Genomic DNA, 7,500 nt, shown 5'->3' with positions numbered 1-7,500 from the left:
GTGTGCCTGCCTGGAGCTTGTGTTATATAATGCGTCTTTATGCCATACGACAGGGGTGCCCAAACCTGTCCTGGCGGGCCGTATCCATGCCAGATATTTGGGATATCCCCATCTGGTTATCACGGTTCGATCCCCGGCGCCGGCGGCAGATCAGAGTTCCCAGGACGGGGTCCATGTGACCCGGGCAGTCCTATCCCCTGGGTGTACGTGGTTGTCCGACATGTCGGTCGGATGTGCTTTTACGTACCGGATCGGAATCGGCCCCCATAAAATCGTACGTAAAGTATATAGCAAATCAACCTGAAATCTGCTGGGTCAGAAAGGGCTCGATTCCGATCCGTGTCGGAAGGTTAGGAGTCCGTACGAATGTGTCGGGACGGCATGGCAAAGTGCCCGGGATGGGCTCCATGGCTCTTGGGCAGTCGTCCCCCGGGCGTCCGGGGCTCCATCCAGGCCGACGGCATGGCAGAGTGCCCAGGACGGGCTCCATGCGTCCCGGGCATTCGTCCCCCGGGCGTCCGGGGCTCCATCCAGGCTGACGGCATGGCAGAGTGCCCGGGTCGGGCTCCATGGCTCTTGGGCATTCGTCCCCCGGGCGTCCGGGGCTCCATCCAGGCTGACTGCATGGGAGAGTGCCTGAGTCGGGCTCCAAGGTTTTCAGGGTGGTCCTCCCCTGGGTGTCGGGGCGCTCCAGGCCAATGGCATGGAAAAGTGCCCAGGACGGGCTCCATGCATCCCGGGCATTCGTCCCGGGACGGGGACGGGGACAGGGTCGGGAGAGTCCAGGCGGCTTCACTTCCGTGTCCAGCCATCTCATCGCCCAGATTCCCTCAGCCATCTGGTCGCCCGGATCCCCTCGGGCATCTGGTCGCCCGCAACGCTTTCCTATGGGGCGACCAGATGGCCGAACTTCCCTGGAAGTCCCGATGAGGTGCCATTCACCGCCCGGATCCCAGCGAGGGCTCCAGGAGGTCGGGTACATTGGCGCCTTGGGTCCCCTCTGTCACCTCGCGTGCACAGATTACAAGAAAAGGGGGTAATTTTCCTCCGGATTACTAGGGAGAAGGGAACGCCCGGACATCCCTCCGAGGCTGGTGGTTCTCTGTCATGGGGACCAGACCACCCGGGGCTTCCTTCCTCCAGGCCAACTGCATGTCAAATTGCCCAGGACGGGCTCCATGGCTCCCGGGCATTCGTCCCCCGGGCGTCCGGGGCTCCATCCAGGCTGACGGCATGACAGAGTGCCCGGGTCGGGCTCCATGGGTCCCGGGCAGCCCTCCCCCGGGCGTCCGGGGCTCCCACCGCCAGGCCGACGGCATGTCAAAGTGCCCAGGACGGGCTCCATGAGTCCGGGACAGTCCTCCCCCGGGCGTCCGGGACACCCATCTCCAGGAGGCCAACGGCATTGGCAAAGTACCCAGGACGGGCTCCATGGGTCCCGGGCAGACCTCCCTCGGGCGTCCGGGGCACCCATCTCCATGAGGCCAACGGCATTGGAAAAGTACCCAGGACGGGCTCCATGGGTCCCGGGCAGACCTCCCCCCCCGGGCGTCCGGGGCTCCCACCTCCAGGCCGACGGAATGTCAAAGTACCCAGGACGGGCTCCATGGGTCCCGGGCAGCTTCCCCCGGGCGTCCGGGGCACCCACCTCCAGGCCGACGGCATGTTAAAGTACCCAGGACGGGCTCCACGGGTCCCGGGCATTCCTCCCCCAGGTCGTCTGGGCCCTAGAGCTCCGGTGGGCCAACCTGCGCCTGAGGCCCAGCCGGGGTCCAAGAGCCCTGCCTTGCGTGGGCAGGCAGTCAGGAACCCTACCGCGAAGGCTTGGGATGGATGGGGAGCTGGGAGTCCTTTCGATCCCGGCCCTCTGGCCGGGCTTCCCTGGAAGTCCCGATGAGGTGCCATTCGGCTCCCGGATCCCAGCTAGGGCTCCATGAGGTCGGGTTCTTTTACACCTTGGGTCCCCTCTGTCACCTCGCGTGCACGGATTGCAAGAAAGGGGGGTAATTTCCCTCCGGATTACTAGGGGCAGGGTACGCCCGGACACCTCTCCAGGGCTGGTGGTTCTCTGCCCGGGGGACCAGATGAGATATGCCTGGGCAACACCTCCCCCGGTATACATATAAAAACAGTTATTTCATCATCATGGGAATAGCTGGTTGTTTGAATGTTTGGATGTGAGGGTATGAATGTATGAGTGATGCATGTGATTTAGGTGTGGATATCTTAGGTTCTCATGATTTTGGAAAAATAGTGGTATTGGATAAAATAATACAACTGTATTTTGATGATGAAATAACTGTTTTTATATGTATATAAATTGTTTGAAATAATATAATGATTTAAAGAAATAAGAAATCATGATGTATAAAAAAGAAGAAAAAAGTTTATTAAACCAACAAAAAAAAGTCTTTTGTGATATAACTATGAAAAAATAAATAATATTTGATAAATGCACAGTATACTTGTTGTTAATACATGGTGCAGGACAGGTCATTCCTAGTATGAACCTAGGTTTTTGGTAAAATTGAGATAGCCACAGGGGAAATCTTTATTCATTGCACCCATCTCCAGGAGGCCAACGGGATGGCAAAGTACCCGGGAAGGGCTCCACGGGTCCCGGCCAGCCCTCCCCCGGGCGTCCGGGGCTCCCACCTCCAGGACGACGGCATGTCAAAGTGCCCAGGGCGGGCTCCACGGGCCCCGGGCAGCCCTCCCCCCGGGCGTTCGGGGCACACATCTCCAGGAGGCCAACGGCATTGCAAAGTACCCGGAAAGGGCTCCACGGGTACCGGGCAGTCCTCCCCCGGGCGTCCGGGGCACCCATCTCCATGAGGCCAACGGCATTGGCAAAGTACCCGGGAAGGGCTCCACGGGTCCTGACCAGGCTTCCCACGGGCGTCCCGGGCACCCTCCTCCAGGCCGACGGCATGTCAAAGTGTCCAGGACGGGCTCCATGGGTCCCGGGCAGCCCGCTCCCGGGCGTCCAGGGCTCCCACCTCCAGGCCGACGGCATGTCAAAGAGCCCTGGACGGGATCCACGGGTACCGGGCAGTCCTCCCCCGGGCGTCCGGGGCTCCCATCTCCAGGCCAACGGCATGGCTCAATGCCCAGGACGGGCTCCATGGGTCCCGCGCAGGCCTCCCCCGGGCGTCCGGGGCAACCATCTCCATGAGGCCAACGGCATTGGCAAAGTACCCGGGAAGGGCTCCACGGGTCCAGGGCAGGCCTCCTCCGGGCGTCCAGGGCACCCACCTCCAGGCCGACGGCATGTAAAAGTGCCCAGGACGGGCTCCATGGGTCCCGGGCAGCCCGCCCCCGGGCATCTGGGGCACCCATCTCCAGGAGGCCAACGGCGTTGCAAAGTACCCGGGAAGGGCTCCACGGGTACCGGGCAGTCCTCCCCCGGGCATCCGGGGGCTCCCTTCTCCAGGCCAACGGCATGGTTCAATGCCCAGGACGGGACGTCAAGTGGCCAGGACGGGCTCCATGCGTCCCGGGCATTCATCCCGGGACGGGGACGGGGTGGGGAAGAGTCCAGGCGGCTTCACCTCCATGCCCGGCCATCTGATCGCCCGGATTCCCTCGGCCATCTGGTCGCCCGGATCCCCTCGGGCATCTGGTCGCCCGCAACGCTTTCCTATGGGGGGGACCAGATGGCCGAACTTCCCTGGAAGTCTTAATGAGGTGCCATTCGCCTCCCGGATCCCAGCGAGGGCTCCGTGAGCTCGGGTTCTTTTACGCCTTGGGTCCCCTCTGTCACCTCGCGTGCACAGATTGCAAGAAAGGGGGGTAATTTGCCTCCGGATTACTATGGGGCAGGGTATGCCCGGACACCCCTCCAGGGTTGGTGGTTCTCTGCCATGGGGACCAGATGGGATATGCCTGGGCAACACCTCCCTAGGCCACCCGGGGCTTCCTTCCTCCAGGCCAACTGCATGTCAAATTGCCCAGGACGGGCTCCATGGCTCTTGGGCAGTCGTCCCCCGGGCGTCCGGTGCTCCATCCAGGCCGACGGCATGGCAGAGTGCCCGGGACGGGCTCCATGCGTCCCGGGCCTTCGTCCCCCGGGCGCCCGGGGCTCCATCCGGGCTGACGGCATGGCAGAGTGCCCGGGACGGGCTCCATGCGTCCCGGGCATTCGTCCCCCGGGCGTCCGGGGCTCCATCCGGGCTGACGGCATGTCAGAGTGCCCAGGACGGGCTCCACGGGTCCCGGGCGTCCGGGGCTCCCTTTCCCCGGCCAACGGCTTGTCAGAGTGCCCAGGACGGGCTGCACGGGCCCCGGGCGTCCGGGGCTCCCTTCTCCGGGCCAGCGGCATGTCAGAGTGCCCAGGACGGGCTCCACGGGCCCCGGTCATCCGGGGCACCCTTCCCCGGGCCAGCGGCATGTCAGAGTGCCCAGGACCAGTTCCACGGGCGTCCCGGGCACCCTCCTCCAGGCCAACGGCATGTCAAAGTGTCCAGGACGGGCTCCATGGGTCCCGGGCATCCCGCTCCCGGGCGTCCGGGGCTCCCACCTCCAGGCCGACGGCATGTCAAAGAGCCCAGGACGGGATCCACGGGTACCGGGCAGTCCTCCCCCGGGCGTCCGGGGCTCCCATCTCCAGGCCAACGGCATGGCTCAATGCCTAGGACGGGCTCCATGGGTCCCGCGCAGGCCTCCCCCGGGCGTCCGGGGCAACCATCTCCATGAGGCCAACGGCATTGGCAAAGTACCCGGGAAGGGCTCCACGGGTCCCGGGCAGGCCTCCCCCGGGCATCCAGGGCACCCACCTCCAGGCCGACGGCATGTAAAAGTGCCCAGGACGGGCTCCATGGGTCCCGGGCAGCCCGCCCCCGGGCATCTGGGGCACCCATCTCCAGGAGGCCAACGGCGTTGCAAAGTACCCGGGAAGGGCTCCACGGGTACCAGGCAGTCCTCCCCCGGGCGTCCGGGGGCTCCCTTCTCCAGGCCAACGGCATGGTTCAATGCCCAGGACGGGACGTCAAGTGGCCAGGACGGGCTCCATGCGTCCCGGGCATTCATCCCGGGACGGGGACGGGGTGGGGAAGAGTCCAGGCGGCTTCACCTCCATGCCCGGCCATCTGATCGCCCGGATTCCCTCGGCCATCTGGTCGCCCGGATCCCCTCTGGCATCTGGTCGCCCGCAACGCTTTCCTATGGGGGGGACCAGATGGCCGAACTTCCCTGGAAGTCTTAATGAGGTGCCATTCGCCTCCCGGATCCCAGCGAGGGCTCCGTGAGGTCAGGTTCTTTCACGCCTTGGGTCCCCTCTGTCACCTCGCGTGCACAGATTGCAAGAAAGGGGGGTAATTTGCCTCCGGATTACTATGGGGTAGGGTATGCCCAGACACCCCTCCAGGGTTGGTGGTTCTCTGCCATGGGGACCAGATGGGATATGCCTGGGCAACACCTCCCTAGGCCACCCGGGGCTTCCTTCCTCCAGGCCAACTGCATGTCAAATTGCCCAGGACGGGCTCCATGGCTCTTGGGCAGTCGTCCCCCGGGCGTCCGGTGCTCCATCCAGGCCGACGGCATGGCATAGTGCCCGGGACGGGCTCCATGCGTCCCGGGCCTTCGTCCCCCGGGCGCCCGGGGCTCCATCCGGGCTGACGGCATGGCAGAGTGCCCGGGACGGGCTCCATGCGTCCCAGGCATTCGTCCCCCGGGCGTCCGGGGCTCCATCCGGGCTGACGGCATGTCAGAGTGCCCAGGACGGGCTCCACGGGTCCCGGGCGTCCGGGGCTGCCTTTCCCCGGGCCAACGGCTTGTCAGAGTGCCCAGGACGGGCTCCACGGGCCCGGGCGTCCGGGGCTCCCTTCCCCGGGCCAGCGGCATGTCAGAGTGCCCAGGACGGGCTCCACGGGCCCCGGTCATCCGGGGCACCCTTCCCCGGGCCAGCGGCATGTCAGAGTGCCCAGGACCAGTTCCACGGGTCCCGGGCAGTCCTCCCCCGGGCGTCCGGGGCTCCCTTCCCCGGGCCAAAGCATTTCAGAGTGCCCAGGACGGGCTCCACGGGTCCCGGGCGTCCAGGGCTCCCTTCCCCGGGCCAACGGCTTGTCAGAGTGCCCAGGACGGGCTCCACGGGCCCCGGTCATCCGGGGCACCCTTCCCCGGGCCAGCGGCATGTCAGAGTGCCCAGGACCAGTTCCACGGGTCCCGGGCAGTCCTCCCCCGGGCGTCCGGGGCTCCCTTCCCCGGGCCAAAGCATTTCAGAGTGCCCAGGACGGGCTCCACGGGTCCCGGGCGTCCAGGGCTCCCTTCCCCGGGCCAAAGCATTTCAGAGTGCCCAGGACGGGCTCCACGGGTCCCGGATGTCCGGGGCTCCCTTCCCCGGGCCAACGGCATACAGGAGTGCCCAGGATGGGCTCCACAGGTCCCGGTCGTCTGGGGCTCCCTTCCCCGGGCCAACGGCTTATCACAGTGCCAAATACGGGCTCCACGGGTCCCGGTCGTCTTGGGCTCCCTTCCCCGGGCCAACAGCTTGTCAGAGTGCCCAGGACGTGCTCCACGGGTCCCGGGCAGTCCTCCCCCGGGCAACAGCAGGTCAGAGTGCCCAGGACGGGCTCCACGGGTCCCGGGCAGCCCGCCCCCCGGGCGTTCGGGGCACCCATCTCCAGGAGGCCAACAGCGTTGCAAAGTACCCGGGAAGGGCTCCACGGGTACCGGGCAGTCCGCCCCCGGGAGTCCGGGGGCTCCCTTCTCCAGGCCAACAGCTTGTCAGAGTGCCCAGGACGGGCTCCACGGGTCCCGGGCAGTCCTCCCCCGGGCCAACAGCAGGTCAGAGTGCCCAGGACGGGCTCCATGGGTCCCGGGCAGCCCGCCCCCCCGGGCGTTCGGGGCACCCATCTCCAGGAGGCCAACGGCGTTGCAAAGTACCCGGGAAGGGCTCCACGGGTACCGGGCAGTCCTCCCCCGGGCGTCCGGGGGCTCCCTTCTCCAGGCCAACGGCATGGTTCAATGCCCAGGACGGGCTCCATGTGTCCCGGACAGACCTCCCCCGGGCGTCCGGGGCACCCATCTCCAGGCCAACGGCATGGCTCAATGCCCAGGACGGGCTCCATGGGTCCGGGGAGGCGTCCCATGCGCCTCCGGGCTTGGGAGCCCCGGCTGGCTCCTGGGGCCCGGCCGGGCCCCGGGTCGGGTGCTCCGGCCCTGGTCCCTGTCTCCCAGCCTACCGCACTGCCAAGGGCCTAGGAAGGGGTTCCGTTGTGCCCGGGGAGCCTCCCCTTGCTTGTCTGGGTTCAGGAGCTCTGTCCAGGGCCCCTAGGGGCCCGGGGGAGGGCGGCCTCCCCACCCCGGGCTCTGTCCTTGGTCCTGCTGCGTGGCAGGGTGCCCGGGACGGGGTCCGGAGGGACCGGGGAGGCGTCCCATGCACCTACGGGCTTGGGAGCCCCGGCTGCGTCCAGGGGCCCGGCCGGGCCCCGGGTCGGGTGCTCCGGCCCTGGGCCCTGTCTCCCAGCCTGCCGACCTGCCAAGGGCCTGGGAAGGGGTTCC

This window comes from Lissotriton helveticus, chromosome 1_2, assembly GCF_964261635.1.
Source record: "Lissotriton helveticus chromosome 1_2, aLisHel1.1, whole genome shotgun sequence".
Classification (NCBI taxonomy): domain Eukaryota; kingdom Metazoa; phylum Chordata; class Amphibia; order Caudata; family Salamandridae; genus Lissotriton; species Lissotriton helveticus.
The sequence above is the reverse complement of the archived record's forward strand: the minus strand, read 5'-3'. Positions refer to the sequence as shown.